Consider the following 20747-nt stretch of genomic DNA (forward strand, 5'->3'; position numbering starts at 1 on the left):
TTGTCCTCCCATAAATCGGGATGAGATGCTTAAAAGTTTTACAAGGCCACTCGGAGAGCTAGAAACTGTGAAATGCATGGCCATGCTCGGATGAATCATAGGCTATGATTATCTGTTTATTTGATCAGTTGAACTCTGAAATCGAGGAACACCTCTGGACATAATAAGGATGACAACTCTTACCTTATGTTCAAGAGCAAGCATCGAGCGACAAAGGAATTAGGAAATGCACACTTGTCCCGAATGACAAGTGGGAGACTGAAGGAAATAATGCCCTTGGTCCAAGTATGCATTCAATGTTAAGTCTAATAAATGCGGTTCAGTATTAATTAACAAGTTAATAATTCAGTGAGATCAAGTCAGCTGAATGCCTAGCTAGAGGCCGCTTCAGTTCAAGTTGAATTAATGATATTAATCCACAGCTTACTCTTGACTGAACCCGTAGGGTCACACAAATAGTACGTAAACGGATCAAGTATTTAATGGCATTAAATACTCCATCTATGGATATTCGGATTCGACGGATCTTGGTTTCAGTGGGAGCTGAGATCGTCGCAGGCAAGAAATGAATACTCCGGAAACGATGATATTGCCGGAAACGGAAATATGGATCGTATCGGAAATATAAATATTATCCAAGTCGTAGATGTTGCCGGAAACGGAAACATGGTACGTATCGGAAAATATTATCGGAAATGGAAATATTGCCGAAATCGGAAATATTGTCAGAAACGGAAATATTATCGGAATCGGAAAATAATTCCGGAAACGGAAATATTAAATATTTGTTCGAAACGGAAATTAATTCCGGAATCGTAAATATTAAATATTGTTCGTATCGGAAATAAATTCCGGAATCGGGAATTTAATCGAAAGCGTATCGTACGAATTAGCATCGGACGAGGCTCGCTAGACGAAGGCCCAGCACGAAGCCAGGCCATCGCCCAGCAAGCCACACGCATCACCAACACACGCCAAAGCCTCGACCAGGCCCAGCGCAAGCCAGGCCCAGCCGAAGCCATGGGCGCGCGCGGACAGTAGCATGGGCCGAGCGCTGTGCGCTCAGCGTGGGCTGCAAGGCCTGCGCGGGTGTACGGTGCTCGTGCGATGCTCGTGTGCGAATCCTAAAGCTATCGGGATTCGATAAAAGATTAAATCCTAAACCTATTAGATAAAGTTTATTTAAATAGAGTCCTAGCAGGATTCTAATTAAATAAATTAGTATCCTAATAGGATTCCAATTCCTTTTCCATACCTCTATAAATAAGGGCCTAGGGTCATTATTTATACATAACTTTTCAAGTATTCAAAGCTAGGATTTTTAAGCAGAAAAATCAGCCATATCTCTTGCCCATTTAGCCGAAAATAAGTAGTACCTTAAGGGCAATTCTAGTTGGTCAATCTTAAGGCGGATCCGAACGTGCTGTGGACTATCTACGGAGGGACGACACTTGGAGTCCTAAAGACTTGTTCTTGTTCGGTTCGGGCGCAGCTAGGGAAGGCACGCAACAAAGAGTATGCATCTAAACTATGCTAAATGATTATGTGTAAATAATATGTTTTCCTGGCTTTATGGTTTTTTCCGCATGATTTATGAATTGTCATATGTATCATAACCTAACAATCCTACCCCGCGTTTATTTCCCAATCAAGTTGGGACGACCTGGAAATCAGCATATTAATGTGAACGGGCAGAACCGCATAACGAATCTCGGCTCCCTCGGGAGTTGGGACTAAGGATACCTCTTTTTCGCCAATAGGGGGGTGCATACGCCGCGCATGTCGCCCACTCGGTACTTGTGCAGGTAGTACACCTATCCCGAACCCAATCGCTCACTCATTAGGTCCCTCTCGCCTGCATGCCCCCTTGGCTTGCACTTGCGGGTTGGCCTCTTGAGCGAAATTCTTCTGTTGAAGACACTACCTCGACCGGGGCATGTGTTGGATCTACGATAGAAGCAGTACCAAGCCAGGCGCAAATAAACTACCCATAGAAGCCTATCATAAACTATGTGGCATATTTAATTTTCAAATCCCTGTTTGTAATGTAGTTATGTGTAGCGAAATATGTGATTGTGTGCGACAAACTATCCTAGAAAACCAACGACCTTAAAAATTGCCCAAACATTCATAGACTAATTTGCCAAAGAGTTATACCGAAACACGTATTCCGCAAGCCCGAATGATCGCCACAAAAATAAGCGACGCTCGGGACGGCCTGTAACGAATCCCACGAACGCTGTGATGTGAATTTTGAGTTTCGGGCCTTGTTAGAAACCAGAGAAAAAGAGAACTAGAGAAGGGGAAGGAGGAGAAGCGGGAGAATGAAAAAAAGAGCTTAGGTTTAATGGCACAGAACCAGAAAAGGGGAAGGAGAAGAAGAGGGAAAATTAAAATTTTTAGAAATATTTTGTGCTGCTCCTTTGTGAAATGAGCCCGCACTTGAACTCAAGTGCTGCCAATTTTCTTATTGAGCCCGCACTTGAACTCAAGTGCTGCCAATTTTCTTATTGAGCCCGCACTTGTGAAAATGTTTTATTTTTGTGCTCTCAAGTGTTGCCAATTTATTAAATGAGCCGCACTTGAAGAGAAGCACATGACGATTTTTCCTCTAGTGCATTGTCGCAGCCCACGATTGCTCCGCGCGCGCCACAGGCCTTGTCTGGGCCTGGCCTTGCGCTGGGCCTGGTCGAGGCTTGGCGTGTGGTTTGTTGTGTGTGGCTTGCTGGGCGACGGCCTGGCTTCGTGCTGGGCCTTCGTCTAGCGAGCTTCGTCCGATGCTAATTCGTACGATACGCTTCCGATTAAATCCCCGATTCCGGAATTCATTTCCGATACGAACAATATTTAATATTTCCGATTCCGGAATTAATTTCCGTTTCGAACAAATATTTAATATTTCCGTTTCCGGAATTATTTTCCGATTTCGATAATATTTCCTATTCTGACAATATTTCCGTTTCCGGCAATATTTCCGATTCCGGCAATATTTCCATTTCCAATAATATTTTCCGATACGTACCATGTTTCTGTTTCCGGCAACATCTACGACTTGGATAATATTTATATTTCCGATACGATCCATATTTCCGTTTCCGGCAATATCATCGTTTCCGGAGTATTCATTTCTTGCTTTTGACGATCTCAGCTCCCACTGAAACCAAGATCCGTCGATTCCGAATATCCATAGATGGAGTATTTAATGCCATTAAATACTTGATCCGTTTACGTACTATTTGTGTGACCCTGCGGGTTCAGTCAAGAGTAAGGTGTGGATTAATATCATTAATTCCACTTGAACTGAAGCGGCCTCTAGCTAGGCATTCAGCTCACTTGATCTCACTGAATTTATTAACTAGGTAATTAATACTGAAGCGCATTTATTAGACTTAACATTAAATGCATACTTGGACCAAGGGCATTATTTCCTTCAGTACCTTACATCTGTTTTACTGTTTTCAGATTGGGCACAACTTCTTCTTTTGGTTGTTTGTGGACTACGGTGCCGCTGTTTGTTTTGGTGTATGCATGGGGTTTGCTTAATATGGTTTAAGTTGGTAAATTTAGCCACCTTATGCCTTTACATTCCTAACTTCTTTAATGTGTTATCTTTTGACTTTGATTTATTTTGGCGATGCAGGTGTTTCCAGCCATGTAGATTGTGCTATCAAGATACGCAACCTATAGTCTAAGTTGGATTTCGTAGTATATACTATAAAAGGTCGTAAAGAGCTGGAGAAAGATGTTCAATGCCATCCGAAAATTGTAGTTTTATTACTAAGATTGTTAAGAGGTGGAGAAATATGTTTAGTTACTATGGTACTACGATTTTGATTTTTAATCATATAAGCGCATGAATACTATTTAGAATTTTTTAAATAGGGACGATTAATTTTTCTTTAGATGAACTTTGCGAACATTTTTTCTTGCCTATTACTCCATATTTGTGATGATTAATTGTAATACTACAGTATTACATAATCCCGCACGCATCGCGTGCATATAAGACTAGTAATAATTAATTATAATCTAATATAAATAATAAAAAATCCATAATTTAAAACATAATCTAAAAAGAGATAGATTAGGAAGAAAAGAATTATACCAAACCGGATTATAGCACGGTACGATCACGAATGAAGGTGATCCGGCGCAAAATAAAGCAAGGAGGGGTGTGGGTTGGTGGGCGGCACAACAACAAGTGATGTTGTTTGTGTGCTTGTGTGTGGGCAGGGACACGAGCCAAGGGGAAGCAGCACGCAGGCAGCGACGAGGGAGATGGGCACGCAACAGCGCTGGGTGAGGAAGAGGGGCGAGCAGCGCGGGCAGCTGGGCGCTGGGCATCAAGGCAAGCGACAAGCAGAAGGAGCAGGGCAGCGAGCACGCGGGGGCCTGGCTCGGGGCCGAAAGCGTAGCAAAGAGAGAGAAGCAAAGGGGGTGTGTTGTGTGGGTTAAGAAAATAGAGAGAGAGAGAGAGAGAGAGAGAGAGAGAGAGAGAGAGAGAGAGAGAGAGAGAGAGAGAGAGAGATTTTTGAGGGTTTAATGAAGTGGGGATTTAATGAAACATAAGGGGTGTTTATAGGTTTTTATAATCCTAGTGGGCTAAGATTAGGAAATTGTGTATTGGGCTTACATTAAAAACATTGGGCTCGAATTAAGAGTTTAATCAATTTCCTTGATTGGGCTTAGCATAATACACGAATTGGACTTTAAAAATAATTCTAACCTTTTTAAAATACGAGACCCAAATAAATTTCCCGACTTGAATTTTAAATTCGTTCCGTTAATTAAAATAATAATTGACCTAATTAATAAAATACATTTAAAGTAACATTTAAATGCGGTTTAAATTCTAAAAACTATAAAAATGATTTATAAATACAATAAAATATATTTATAAATACGCAAGAATACGACGTATTACACATATTTCCTTTAAGGGGATGAGAGAGAAAGGGCAGGTGATGGGGCATTATAAAGGTTGAAGGATGAGAGTTAGCGGGAGGAGAGAAAATAAAGTAGGGAAGGGGGGAGGGACGCCATAGTTGGGAGGTTGAGGAGATGAGAGAGAAAATGGCAAGGGGTGGGGTATGGCGCCATGGCGGGATGCCATTGTTGACGGGGGACGATAGAGATAGGGGCGGGGGACGGGGTAGGGTTTGAGTTTTTTTATTAACTATAATTAATTAATTCCTTAAAAGCAATTTAAAATTAAAAAATGTATCCAAGTGAAAAGCGATACATTTCATGGTTTACCCGTAGAACTTGTATCAACCAGTCAAGAACTATTTTGGAAAAATACCTTTAAAAGGTTAGATTTAAAATAAATTAAAAAAACTCATACATGGAATTAATAAAAGTGAACTTCCCAAAGGTTAGATTATGAGAATCAAATTTTCCTATTTAAAAAATTATAACATTTTTTGTTGTAAGCAGAGAAAAAGGGGTTGTGTTGAAGGAAATATGTCCTTCACCCAAGGTGCATTAAGTCTAATACCAAGGTTCAGATTAATTGCGAACAAATAATTCAGTAAGATCAAGTGATCGGAACAGCTAGTTGGAGCAATGCTTCCGATCAGTGAGTTCTAATCTATATTAGGCTCAACTTACTCTTGACTGAACCTATAAGGTCACACCAATGACATGTAACAGATCATCGGATTAAATGAATCGGAAATTCATTTAAAAGATTTTCGGGAATTAGTTTGGAAAACGTATTATACGATACGACCTTGTATCGGAATCCTATATCGTATCGCGAATATTCGTAAGCTAGGCGAAACGAATAATCGTATCGTACGATTGTGATTCGTCGTGTACGATACGATAAATAATAACCGTAAGGCGTTCGTCGCGAATACGAGCCGCATCGGAGCTGTCGGCCCGTCGAGCCAAGCGCGCATGCGCGCAAGGCCCAATGAGCCAGCGAGCTTGCAACGCAGCAAGCAAGCCAGCCCGTGTGGGAGTGGCAGCGCGCACAAACGCGCATCAGCACAGCAGCGAGCAAGCAAGGCCCACGACCCATGCTGCTCGGCTGCGCGCTGTGGGCTTCGGCCTGCAGTGTGGGCTGTGCGCGGGGATGTTCTCGCGTGTGTGGAGTGTGGCCGGTCAAGGCCCTTGGTCTTGGCCGGTTACACCTAATATAACAATTAAGTTATATAATTTTCCAACACACAACACAATCAGTTTTCCAAGTGACCTAAACCTAATTCCAAAATTACGTTGTTCAGTTTTACTCAAAAACTGTTCATCCCGAAAAGCAAATATATTGTGCGTTGTCTAAGCTACAATAATCAAGACGGGTCTAAACGTGTCGGTGAACCAAGTAGAGGAATGACAAGTGGAGTTCTTTTTTCGTGTTCGTTGATACTATACTCGGGAAAACACGCTTCAAATGTAAGTATGCTTAAACTGTGCTTTATACATGTTTCCTGGCTTTGGGGATGTTCCGCACATGTTATGTATGTTTAACTGTATTCCCCTACAATGGTATCATGCGCCTTATGTATTCAAAGAATTTTTTAGCACGAATTATTGTTTTTGCTGTTGTCGAATTTTCTTGTATTTTTCTGAATTTTATCGAATATTTCTAGATTATTGGATTTATCGCAGGAAGCAGTTCTGAATTCGAAAATTGTTGAAATTTCGATTTTTCTGACCCTAATCTTGAAAATGATTTTCTAAGATCATGGGAACGGAATTGCAAAAACAGGCTTTGAAGTATGTGTTTTTGGGCGTTTTTGTTAATTTTCGTATTAAAATTAACAAATTCGGAAAGTTTATCAATTAATTGGTCGCCTAAACTACTCGGAATTGATTAAAATTTTGACACAATGCTGCTGGGTATATTTTAAAGTTATGGTAAAAATTTCGGCCATTTTTGTTAAGTATAAACCCTAATTCTGCTTTCCCCAAATTCGTAAATTTTAGATCGCTAATTGATTTTTTAAATAATTTGGATCTAGTAATTTGGTTAATTGGGAAAGGGAATATAATTTCATGTAAAGTGGCAGATTTTTAAAATTATTGGATTAAAATTTTTATTAAATTCGTTATTTTTAATCAACACTTAAACCAAATTCGTAAAAATCTAAAATTTAAATGTTTAGAACGATTTAAAGTTTTAGATTCGATTATTGAAAGTTCAAATTTTTGGTTGAAATTGTTCGTTCTTAAAATTTAAATTAACTTAGCCTAGATTTAATGAATTTAACAAAATTGGATTGTTGTTAAAAATTAATTAAATCGTAAAGTCATTATTTTTCGAAAATAAAAATCGTGAATTTTGTGAAAAATAACTTAATGCAAATGTTCGTGAAATTAATTAATTTTTTTTTTAATTAGTTGGTCCGTTGGCACGAACCAAAGGCACGAACACGAGGGGTGTGGGTGGACGCGTGGCTCGTCGACCCACGCGGGCTACCACACCACTGCCGAGCCACAGCGACGCGGGCAGCAGCAAGCGTGCGGCGTGCCGTGCGCGCTGGGCGAGTAGCAGCGTCGAGCACAACAACAGCACGGGCAACGTCGAGCTGCGGTACGTGGGGCGCGCTGGCTGCGAAGGCATGGGCACATGCTCGTGTGCCTCGTAGGCTACACAGTAGCGTGCATTGCTGGGCTGGGCGCAAGCCTAACCCGCATTGCACTTGAACATATTTTTTTGTTTCGTTGGGCTTGAAATTTATGTTTGCATTAAAATTGGCTAACAGGATAATTAATAATTATTTTATTTAACTTGGGCCGGACCGTGAGTTTAATTTAATATTTAAATAATTAATTATCCGAAATAATTATTGGTTTGAGTTGGAGCCGCTTAATGAAATTAAAATGAAATAATTATTTTAATCATTTTTCGTAGGTCGCATTATTTTAATCAAATTAAATTTTAATTAGAATAAATTCTAAGGATTAATAATTTAGATATTGATTAATCTTTTAGGACGCGTTTATGTGAACGTGAATTTTAAATAATTCACGTAAATACTTGCATAATTATATGGTCCATTCGTTTTAGCACACGAATGTGTGAATGCATAGAATGTATATTTTATGTAATGCAGGTATTCCAAGTGACTAGTATGGCCAATCTAGGATAGTTAAATACGGTCTGCGAACCGTTTTATCTTTTAATGTAAAGTTTTAAATATGGTCTGCGTACCATTGAAATTTTGATTTAATTTTTATTATTTTTATTATTTCTAGTTTAGAACTTTAAGTTAGCATTGAATGAAGATTCAAGACGATGCCAAGCTAACAAGATGGTGAAGAAGATTGGATGCTTCAAGACAAGGCTTTTGGGCCATACTACTTCACCAATTTTATTTTTGCTTTTATATATTGAATGAATGTATATTATGCATGAATGCGTTGTTTGTATGCTCGATTAGATTTAGTTCACTAAATAATCGAACCAACATAGAAACAACTAGGTCCAAAGTAATATTGAGTTCAAAAGTTTCCTTCCAAATCAAGCATTTACAAAAATCTAAGGATCTAACGTAGTAGGTTTACGCCAAAGCGAGGTGCTATATTAGTTGACTTAAATGGTAAGGCGTCCCAAATGAGCACGTTGATTGTGGTTTCAACTCAAACAACAATGGCATTTTGTTGTGGCAATGGGAGATTACTAGCAATAGGTTTTGCTTACCTAGAATCTTAAAATACTTAAGACATGCCAAAGTTGCTTAAGGATTTAGGAATTTAGGGTCTTGGAATCGTTTCATTCATTTTGGACCATGTTTTTGCTTTTGCATGAATGACATGTTTAATAGCTTTAATGATTGCATGAATGCTTTTATTTTAGTATTAAAGTATGATAAATGTTTTCTTTGCTAGTTCATTATGTAGAATAGTACATCTTCAACCTTATTGCGTTCGGACAATAGAACTGCGATATTTCCTCGATCGATTGGTAACTAATTTTGAGAGAGATTCTCAAAGAAAAGGAGAGTGAGAGTGTATCTTGAATGCTATTTTCTTATAGTGATATTCATGGTTGTTTTCAAACTAAAATTTGAATGGTAGACCAATTGGACCTTATATATTCAGAATACTGGGTAGTTTTGGAACAATGAAGTATTGAGTTAAAGACTCATGTATAACCAATGGTTAACAACCAATTTTCTTTTGATTCGATGATGAACTACACTCATTGGATGCGGTCATTCAAAGTGAATAAAAAAAAGAGACTTTGTAAGCATAACAAAGTAAGAAGATCAAGCAAAGAGTAAAATCTTTAGGACTATAAGAAAACGTGCTAGAAAGGATAGGAAAGGGGAACAAAAGAAATGAATTCAAGATTCAATTTCTACCTAAAAGTTTGTGTTAAATAGAAACGACTTAGCAAATAAACTCCTATGATTTTAGATTACCGCTTGAGGTTCTAAATCTTGTAAGAACTCAAATTCCGGGAGCTAAGTCTGGTTATTGACCTACAAATGGAAAATGAAGCAAAGTTGTGCTACATTAATTGTAGGGTCATCATGTTTGTTTTAAAGTCCTTCAAAAGGCTGGAACTTAATGGTATTATGTTCCATTAATCATGATAATCAATTTCTGTTTGGACAACGGAAAGACTCACATTCAAAGTAAACAAAAACATTCGTTAAGTGTTTATTTGAATGAAATGGTCATTTAAGGGTGGAGTCATATGATTGATTAATAAACAAAAGAATCTCTTCACACTCAACCTTCAGAAGGTTCAAATCAAACATTTTGATTTGTGTTTCACATATCTTTGGCAATGTCATATGACCATATCAACAAGACAACTTTCTAAGATTCCATGGCATGGATTTCTGAAAGTTGGTTAATTTAAGACACGCGGGTCTTGCTTGATGAACATGACATCGAAATGGACTATTGTTAGAAGATTCTAGACAATTATGTTCATGGGACAAAGATGGATTTTATGACATACCTATTTCACAAGAGTTTGAGAAAATATGGCTATATTTACTCAACGTGAAATATGTGAAATGCTTCAATGCGATTCATTAAAGAGTATAAAATCAACTTGGCAAGAATTTTGGAACATCTAGGTTGGGTCAAGGTGATGTTTGCATGATCCAAGAAAGATTATCTAGATTGTTTATATGGCATTATAACAATCGAAGCTCCATAAAAATATGGTATGTCCAAATGGAGAAATCGGAAATCTATTCGATTAAAGATAATCACAACTATTTTCCTACATAGTTTCTAAATGATACTCTCAAGTGACTATCACACTAAACAAAGTTGTCAAAGCTAAGGATAAGATGTCATAAGGATTGAACTTCGGTTCAGTGCATCTTTTCTGAATAGATATATGTTTCTTTATGAGAAACTCATAGAAACAAAAGGTATTAATTCTACCACAAATCTGAGAACATATGGTTGTTGCTCTAGATAATTTCTTTTAGGAAACCATCATATTTCTAAAAAGGCAAGTGGGATAAAAATGACCTAGAAGTGACCTCAAAAGAACTTCGAGTCAAGCAACAAACAAATGTAGGATACTTAGGAGTCTTTGGAAAAGCTCCGTACTTAGAAGCCTTTGGAAGAGCTTCAGGAACACTTTGGAAGTGCTTCAAGAGAATCCTAATACTAAAAGGACTTGAGTAATGTATTTATAGACACTAATGTTTAATGTTCAATACCTAGGTAAATCTTATAAGGAATTGAATTCAACCAAGATAGATACATAGATATCTTGAGGAATGAAAACTATGAAGACTTTAGAAGTGCTTCAAGAATATACGAGTTACAAATTAGCTACGACGAATTAAAAATTCCCAAGTATGGTTTGAGGCCACCAGAAACATAAGTATCGTTCGAGGGCATACAAAATCAAATGGTTTGAGGCCATTTTATTCGAAATATCTTCATCTTAAAGAATCAAATCTATGATTTGGTTGATTTGCATAAAGGCTTCACTCCCATTAGTTGCAAACATGTTTTGAACATTGATTTGCATAAAGGGTTCACTCCCATTAGTTGAATGACAAGTGGGAGACTGAAGGAAATATGTCCTTCACCCAAGGTGCATTAAGTCTAATACCAAGGTTCAGATTAATTGCGAACAATTAATTCAGTAACATCAAGTGATCGGAGAAGCTAGCTGGAGCAATACTTCCGATCAGTGAGTTCCAATCTATATTAGGCTCACAACTTACTCTTGACTGAACATATAAGGTCACATCAATGACATGTAACAGATCACCGGATTAAATGAATCGGAAATTCATTTAAAAGCTTTTCGGGAATTAGTTTGGAAACCGTATTATACGATACGACCTTGTATCGGAATCGTATATCGTATCGCGAATATTCGTAAGCTAGGCGAAACGAATAATCGTATCGTACGACGGTGATTCGTCGTGTACGATACGATAAATAATAACCGTAAGGCGTTCATCGCGAATACGAGCCACATCAGAGCTGCCGGCCCGTCGAGCCAAGCGCGCATGCGCGCAAGGCCCAACGAGCCAGCGAGCTCGCAACGCAGCAAGCAAGCCAGCCCCCGTGGGAGTGGTAGTGCGCACAAATACGCAGCAGCGAGCAAGCAAGGCCCACGGCCCATGCTGCTCGGCTTCGCGATGTGGGCTTCGGCCTGCAGCGTGGGCTATGCGCGAGGATGTGCTCGCGTGTGTGGAGTGTAGCCGGTCATGTATTACCTCGTATTTTTATAATATTTATAAATATATTTTATTATATTTATAAAGCATTTTACGGTTTTTGGAATTTAGTTCGCATTTGAATAGTATTTAAATGTATTTTAATTAATTAGAATATTTATTATTTTAATTAATTACGAAACGAATTTAATTTTCGAGTCGGAAAATTTAATGGGTCGTAAGTAATTTTAAAAGGTTTGGGTTTTAAATGAAAAGTCCAATTCGTTTTATTAAACGAGCCCAATCAAAAGAATTTAATTCAAATCCTAAGCTAGCCCAATCATTTAATTCCCTAAGCCCAATTCTAATTTCCTAAGCCTAGCTCATTGAAAATAGGGAGCCTATAAATAAGACTCCCCATCATTAAATGAACCCCTTTAATTTCATAAACCCTCTTTTTGCTTGCTTGCACCTCACTCCTCTTGCCCCTCTTCCTCTCGGTCGGCTCGCACAGCACGAGTCCCCTCGTGCTCGTTGTACCCTCGTGCTCGCTGTCCCCTCTTGCTCGCTGCTGCTCGTGCCTCTCGCACGGCACAGCCCCTCGTCCCCCTTGCTTCCCCTACTGCGTCGAGTGTTGTTATGCCGTGTGGTGTGCTGCTGCCCCTCGCACACCCACAATCTCGCTCTCGTCTCTACCTCTCCTCTCTCGCTCGCAAACAGCGCCCAGCCCCAGGCGCGCTGCTGTAACGCCCCGACTTCTAATTCAAGCATTAAAGCATAATTAGCAGCGGAATTAACCTAATTCGGTCGGGTCGTTACACGCCGTAACTCCCTCTTGGGAATTACAAGGCAACCATCAATCATATTCCATTAGAACTCCCAAAATAATATAATAGTCCTCAAAATAAAAGTACATACTTACTAAAAGTCTTTAATTAAACTATTACAATATTAAGCATAAACTAAGTGAACATTATTATAGTAAATTCCTCGCCACTAATCGTTTCCATCGTTCCCCGCGGTACCTAAAACAGAAAACAAAACGGTGAGCCGAAGACTCAGTAACGACTATCCTAGCAGCGTAAGTTCATTTCAATTCATTTTATTTAATAACACAGGGAGAATAGAATATAGTAAAACATTTTATAAAGTCCTTTATTTAATTCATTTATAGATTTAGGGTGCACATGCTAGCCATGGCAAGTATGACATGGTGGAACGTCTTCCACGATGGACCGCTGTCCATAAAACATGGGGCCTTGGCCCGAAAAACATGAGAGCCTTGGCTCAATGGGCGGATGCCCCGTGGGTACATGCATGACCGAGAATCGTAACCTGTGAACATATACTGCCAAACGGACTAGGAATTTCACTTTCATTTATCATGTTTCTTTTAATTTAACATTTTAGCCTTTTTTCTTTATTTGAAATAACATAATTCATAAAGCATCATTTCTTTCATGGTTTCTTATAAATACTATTTTATAAGAAATTCGATCAATCATAATATCATTTTATAATCAATCATAAAATAAAGAATAATTCCATCAAATTATAATATAATAAATTATTCAATCAAAACATAATTCATTTCCCGCAACTCAATAAAACATGTCAAAGCATTCAAATCATAAATTCAATCATAATGTCATGATTTCACAAACACATTTGGAAGGGAATTGCGGGTACTAGCAATAGCCGTTACCTTGATTCCGCGACTTTGCTAAGGGATTTTCGTTGGTTCGTTCGTCCTGAGCTCCGAGTCCAATTTCTTTCAAAATATTAAATAATTGAATTAGTACTAGATCGATAAATAATTTTAAATCAATAGTTTATAAAATCATAGGTTTATAATTAATAATTTTTACAAATAAAGAGTTTTAATAAAATATACTTTCGGAATTTAATAAAAATAATATTAATCAAATTTTCAATCAAAATATATATGTATATATATATATTTATTTCATAAATTGTTTGTCATGAATATTATTTAAATTCCATTTTTGTTAAATAAATCTAGTAATTTCCTTTATTAAAATCGATAATTAAACCTGAAAAATAATAAATAATTTTATTAGTAAATATTTATATCATAGAAATAAATTAAAACATGAAACTAATAAATTAGGAAAATCTGAAATCATAAGTGGGTTTCTTACCCAAAAGCCCAAATCAATTTGGCCCAATTTCAATTGGGGGTTTTAAAGGAGAATAAAAATCAAAACCAAAAATTATTTTTGGTTTTGGCTGGGAACAGACACGAACGAACAGGGGAGGGGGAAAGAAAATGGTCGAGGAGGAGGGAAGAGGAAAGAGGAAAGGGGGTTGGCTGGGGTGGCTCGACGATGAGGGCGGCGGTGATGGCGGTGGTTTGGTGGTGGCGGAGCGGCGAGGGGGCGAGAAAATGAAGCGCAAAGTGGGCGAAACAGGGGAAAATTCGGGGGTGTTTCAAGGGGGTTTTGGGCGGTGGCTCGCCGGAATTGAGGGCGGAGGTGGTTGGCGAGGTGGTGAGGGTGACTGGAGTTGGTGGTGTGTGGTGTGGTATTGGTGCGGTGGGGCGAGGGAGGAGGAAGCAGGGGAAGGGGGCAGGGGATGCGCGCGGGGGAGAAAGGAAGAGGGCGAGGGAGGTGTGGTGGTTGAAGGTGGTTGCTGTGGTGGTGGTGGTCGGAGGTGATTTGCTGTGGTGGTGGTAGCCGGTGGTTGCAGTGGCGTTCGTTGTGGTGGTTCGGTTCACAGGAACAAGGGGAAGTGAAATTTGGTTTGATTTTTGATTTTGAGTTTGGTTGGTGGAATGTTGGTGTTCTGGTTGTTGGTTTTGTAAAGGAAGAAGAAGAGAAAGAGAACTTGGAGTTTGCCATTTACGTGGCTCAATTTCAGGGAGAGGAAGAAGGAGAGGAGAAGTTAACTTCTCCCTCTTCTGGTTCACGTGAAAGACGGGAAAAAGGAGAAAGAAAAATGGAGTTTTGTCCTTTAGGGCATTTCGGTCATTTCACAAGATAGGCTAAAATTATGAAATTTGTTGCTATTTTTGGAAGCTACTAAAAATAGAAACGTTTAGTTAAAATAATTCTTAATAAAAATATCGTTAACGAAAAATAAATAAATTTTCGTTTATAAATTTATCGTTTAAAATAAATCGTAAAAACGATTAAAATAACGAAATTCGATTATTCATAATTATTTAAAACGAAATCAAGTTAATAAATATTTTTGATTTTAATAAATCGAGTTTAAAATTTTGGGGTATTACATCCTTACCCCCTTAGAAAAACTTTCGTCCTCGAAACTGGAGCTCAGTCGAACTAGCCATCCATAGAAATCATACAATTCGCACTTAATCATTCTATTCGTTGCACAAACATGATGAAATAACATTATAAAATAATCATTTAAATAACATATTAAAAATTCATACATCTTATCGCTTCTAAACGAATAGTTGGGGGTATTTCGATCTCATTTGCGCTTGGACTTCCCAGGTGGCTTCGGATGTCAAGTGATTGGCCCACAAGACTTTAACCATTGGAATTACTTTGTTTCTAAGTCGTTTCTCTCTTCGTTCAAGAATTTCGATTGGTTTCTCCTCGTAAGTCAGATCGTTTCGCAACATCAAGGGTTCGTGAACAATCACATGGCTAGGATCCGGAACATATTTCCTTAACATGGATACGTGGAACACATTATGCACCTTTTCCAAGTCGGTCGGTAAAGCAAGTCGGTATGCTACTTCTCCTATTCTTTCTAACATCTCATATGGCCCGATGTACCTTGGGCTCAACTTTCCAGCCTGACCAAACCTCATTATTCCTTTCGTGGGTGAAATTTTCAAGAACACGTGATCACCAACTTCAAATTCTAACGGTCTTCTTCGTCGGTCTGCATAACTCTTTTGCCTACTTTGCGCTGCTTTCATTCTCGATTGGATTAAACGAATCTTGTCGGTAGTTTCTTGAATCAATTCTGGTCCTATGACACGTGCTTCATCGATATCACTCCAACATAATGGTGTTCGACATTTTCTTCCATATAGAGCTTCATACGGTGCCATACCAATGGTGGTCTGATAACTGTTATTGTACGAAAATTCAACCATAGGTAGAAACTTCTCCCAGGTTCGTTGAAAATCCAAAACACATGCTCTCAACGTATCCTCGACAATTTGATTAGTGCGTTCTGTTTGTCCATCAGTCGTTGGATGAAATGCAGTACTAAAGTTAAGTTTCGTCCCAAGGGCTTTCTGCAATTCTTTCCAATAGGTTGATTGATACCTCGTATCACGATCAGAAACAATCGAACTAGGCACTCCATGCAATCGCACAATAGTGTTCACATACAGTTCAGCAAGTTGATCCAAACTTGAATTGTTCTTCATTGCTAATAAATGCGCTGACTTTGTTAATCGATCAACAATGACTCAAATAGCATTCATTCCCTTGGTTGACCTTGGAAACCCTACGATAAAATCCATTGAAACTGAGTCCAATTTCCACTCTGGCACATCCAGAGGTTGCAGCAACCCTGCTGGTCTTTGATGCTCTATCTTAATTCTTTGACACGTCAAACATTTAGCCACATATTCTGCCACTTCTTGCTTCATGTTGCTCCACCAATACACTTCTCTCAAATCCTTATACATCTTATTTCCTCCAGGGTGGATCGAGTATGGCGAACTGTGAGCTTCCTCTAAGATTCTCTTTTTCAACTTTTCGTCGTTTGGTACGCATAATCTCCCTTGAAATCTCAACGTGCCATCTTCTTGCACTACAAAACCAGGTGACTTCCCATTTTGCACTTCGTTTCTTATTCTTTCTAATTGCAAGTCCTGACATTGTGCTTCCTTAATCTCATCAATCAAAGTTGGCTTCATCACCAACGTATACAACCATGCACTTCCTTTCTTAATGAACTCAATTTCCATCTTTTGCAGATCATCTTGGTTGGCTCGAGAAAAAGTTAGGATTGAGCTTAGGTGAGACTTTCGACTTAATGCATCGGCAACAACGTTAGCCTTTCCGGGATGGTATTGAATATCAAGATCATAATCTTTAAGGAGTTCTAACCACCTACGTTGTCTCATGTTGAGTTCTTTTTGGGTGAAGATATACTTAAGGCTTTTATGGTCAGTGAAAATTTGACACGAAACTCCATACAAATAATGTCTCCAAATCTTAAGGGCGAAAACAACAGCTGCAAGTTCAAGGTCATGGGTAGGGTAGTTTTGTTCATGGACTTTGAGTTGGCGTGAAGCATAAGCTATGACTTTTCCATTTTGCATTAAGACACATCCTAACCCATTCTTAGAAGCATCACTATAAATCACAAATCCCTCAGTTCCAGATGGAAGGGTAAGAACAGGGGCAGTGGTAAGTTGTTTCTTAAGTTCTTGAAATGCACATTCACAATCATCATTCCACACAAATTTGGTATTCTTCCTAACTAATCGGGTTATAGGTAAGGCAACTTTAGAAAAATCTTGAACGAACCTTCTATAGTATCCAGCTAAACCCATAAAACTCCTTACTTCAGGGACATTAGTTGGTCTAGGCCATTCCACAATTGCTTTTATTTTCTCAGGGTCAATAGATATACCTTTCTCAAAAATAATATGACCTAAAAATGAGATTTCCTTAAGCCAGAACTCACACTTTGATAACTTGGCATACAATTGGTTTTCAATCAATGTTTCTAACACTTTTCTCAAATGAACCTCATGTTCCTCATTACTATCGGAATATACCAAAATATCATCAATAAAAACAACCACAAACTTATCAAGGTAGGGTTTAAAAATACAGTTCATTAAATCCATAAATACAGCTGGTGCATTGGTCAACCCGAACGGCATGACAACAAACTCATAGTGACCATATCTAGTTCTAAAGGCTGTCTTTGGAATATCCTCAGGTTTAATTCGGAGTTGATGGTATCCAGACCTCAAATCAATTTTAGAAAATATTTTTGCACCTCGAAGCTGGTCAAACAAATCATCGATACGTGGTAAGGGATACTTATTCTTAATAGTGATCTTGTTTAATTCTCTATAGTCTATGCATAACCTCATAGTTCCATCCTTTTTCTTCACAAATAAAACAGGGGCTCCCCAAGGTGAAACACTAGGTGGAATATATCCTTTTTCAAGTAACTCATCTAATTGTTTCTTTAACTCTTGTAACTCAGCTGGTGCCATTCGATATGGTGCCTTAGAGATGGGGGTGGATCCTGGAATTAACTCAATGCTAAAGTCTAATTCTCTTGGTGGGGGCATACTAGGTATTTCTTCAGGAAAAACATGTGGGTACTCACAAACAACGAGTATGTCGGTAATGGAAGATCCAGGGGTATTTAGGTCAATAATACTACATAGATAACCAGAAAAACTACTCTCAATCGTTTTACGGGCTCGCAAAGCATGGACAATCTGGATTGTTGGTTTTCTTACTAACTTATGGAATGAAATTCTATCTCCATTTGGCGTACTAAGGGTCACACTTTGCCTCAAACAATTAAGGTTAGCTTCATACTTAGTCAACCAATTCATTCCCAAGATTACATCAAATTCAGATAGGTCAAAAGCTATTAAGTCTGCTAGAAACTCAACTTCCTCTATTACAATAGGACAATCCTTATACATGGTTCTACATTTCACAATTTCTCCGCTAGGAAGGGCAACGCTCATAGCATGAAAGTCACAACATGGTTTCAAATTTAAACATTTAGCAAACAATGGAGAAATAAAGGAATGTGAAGCACCGGAATCAAAAAGAACATGGGCAGGTGAAGAATGGATAGAAAAGGTACCAGTGATAACATTATCATCCTCATCGGCTTCATCTTGTCTCATCACAAACACTCTCCCAGTTGGCGGGGGTCGTGGTGGATTGCGGTTCGATCCTCCTGCATTGTTGTTCCGACCACGATCGTTGTTAGTTGGAACTGGTCCTCTCATGGTTGGCGTCACTTGATTTGGGTAATCTCTGACGTAATGATCATGGCTTCCACATCGATAGCAAGCATTCGTGCCAACACGACATTCACTCTCAACATGACTCCTTTTTCCACATTTGGCACACCCTTGCGACCGATTGTTCTTTCCTTGGATTCCTTGTCCCCTATTATTTCCTTGACTACCATCATTTCTCCTTTGATTTCCTTGATATCCTTGGTTAGGCTTCTTTGCTCCTCCTGGACCTTGGTTATCGTTTCTCCTTTTATACCCAACATTCTTTGCTTCCCGAAGTAGTACCACTCGCTCTACATTAGCTGCAATATCAACCATATCTTGATAGGAAGTAAACCTTTGAGTGGACAACCTATCTTGGTACTTAAGGTGCAGACCTCGCTCGAAACGGTTCATCCTGGACTGCTCTGTCGACACCAGGTCAGGTGCGAACCTTGACAACTCCATGAACTTATTTGCATACTCTAGAACACTCATTGTTCCTTGCTGCAAGTGTAGAAATTCATCTTCCTTTTGCTTCCTTAATGATGGTGGATAAAACTTATCTCTCATTAACTTCTGGAGTTGGTTCCAACCAAATCCCGGCACATTCTTTCATTCCTTGTTTACTTTCCACCATAATCCTGCTTGGCCCGTTAAATAGAACACGGCAAAGTCAACTCTCTATTTCTCCGGGCATTGCAGGGTTTCAAATAACTGATCGATACGACTTATCCAATCCTCGAATTCAACTGGATCGGGCTTGCCATCGTAGGATGGTGGGTTGAGCGATGAAAAGTTCTTGAACATCGTTGCGCTCTCGTTCCCACCTACATCTTTCTTTTTCCGGGAATCTTGGACTAATTCGGCCAACATCGCACTCACATTTTCCAATCGCTCCATTCTTTCCTCATGGCCGTCGACATGGACATATTCCTTATGAATCGTGTCGTTATCATCATGAACATGGTGCTCGTTGTGAGCTCCGTTGGTAACATCATTGTTAGCTTCGATAGTCGACATTCTGCATGACATATCTTATCAGATTGAAGCGGATAATCAATAGAAAATAAGCCCTTTAACTCGTTCCTACACTCACACTCATGTTCATTTTAGCTTAACTTAATCATGATTTTTAGAAAATTCTTTCTACTTAATTCCTTAAAACTCTTTGCTTAAAGCCTAATGATCTACTTACGTGCCAAAACCCGTGAGGTTTAGCACTAATGGTCCAGAACCTTCGCTCGGATACCAAACTGTAACGCCCCGACTTCTAATTCAAGCATTAAAGCATAATTAGCAGCGAAATTAACCTAATTCGGTCGGGTCGTTACACGCCGTAACTCCCTCTTGGGAATTACAAGGCAACCATCAATCATATTCCATTAGAACTCCCAAAATAATATAATAGTCCTCAAAATAAAAGTACATACTTACTAAAAGTCTTTAATTAAACTATTACAATATTAAGCATAAACTAAGTGAACATTATTATAGTAAATTCCTCGCCACTAATCGTTTCCATCGTTCCCCGCGGTACCTAAAACAGAAAACAAAACGGTGAGCCGAAGACTCAGTAACGACTATCCTAGCAGCGTAAGTTCATTTCAATTCATTTTATTTAATAACACAGGGAGAATAGAATATAGTAAAACATTTTATAAAGTCCTTTATTTAATTCATTTATAGATTTAGGGTGCACATGCTAGCCGTGGCAAGTATGACATGGTGGAACGTCTTCCAGGATGGACCGCTGTCCATAAAACATGGAGCCTTGGCCCGAAAAACATGAGAGCTTTGGCTCAATGGGCGGATGCCCCGTGGGTACATGCATGACCGAGAATCGTAACCTGTGAACATATACTGCCAAACGGACTAGGAATTTCACTTTCATTTATCATGTTTCGTTTAATTTTACATTTTGGCCTTTTTACTTTATTTGAAATAACATAATTCATAAAGCATCATTTCTTTCATGGTTTCTTATAAATACTATTTTATAAGAAATTCGATCAATCATAATATCATTTTATAATCAATCATAAAATAAGGAATAATTCCATCAAATTATAATATAATAAATTATTCAATCAAAACATAATTCATTTCCCGCAACTCAATAAAACATGTCAAAGCATTCAAATCATAAATTCAATCATAATGTCATGATTTCACAAACACATTTGGAAGGGAATTGCGGGTACTAGCAA

This window comes from Spinacia oleracea, chromosome 4, assembly GCF_020520425.1.
Source record: "Spinacia oleracea cultivar Varoflay chromosome 4, BTI_SOV_V1, whole genome shotgun sequence".
NCBI lineage: Eukaryota > Viridiplantae > Streptophyta > Magnoliopsida > Caryophyllales > Amaranthaceae > Spinacia > Spinacia oleracea.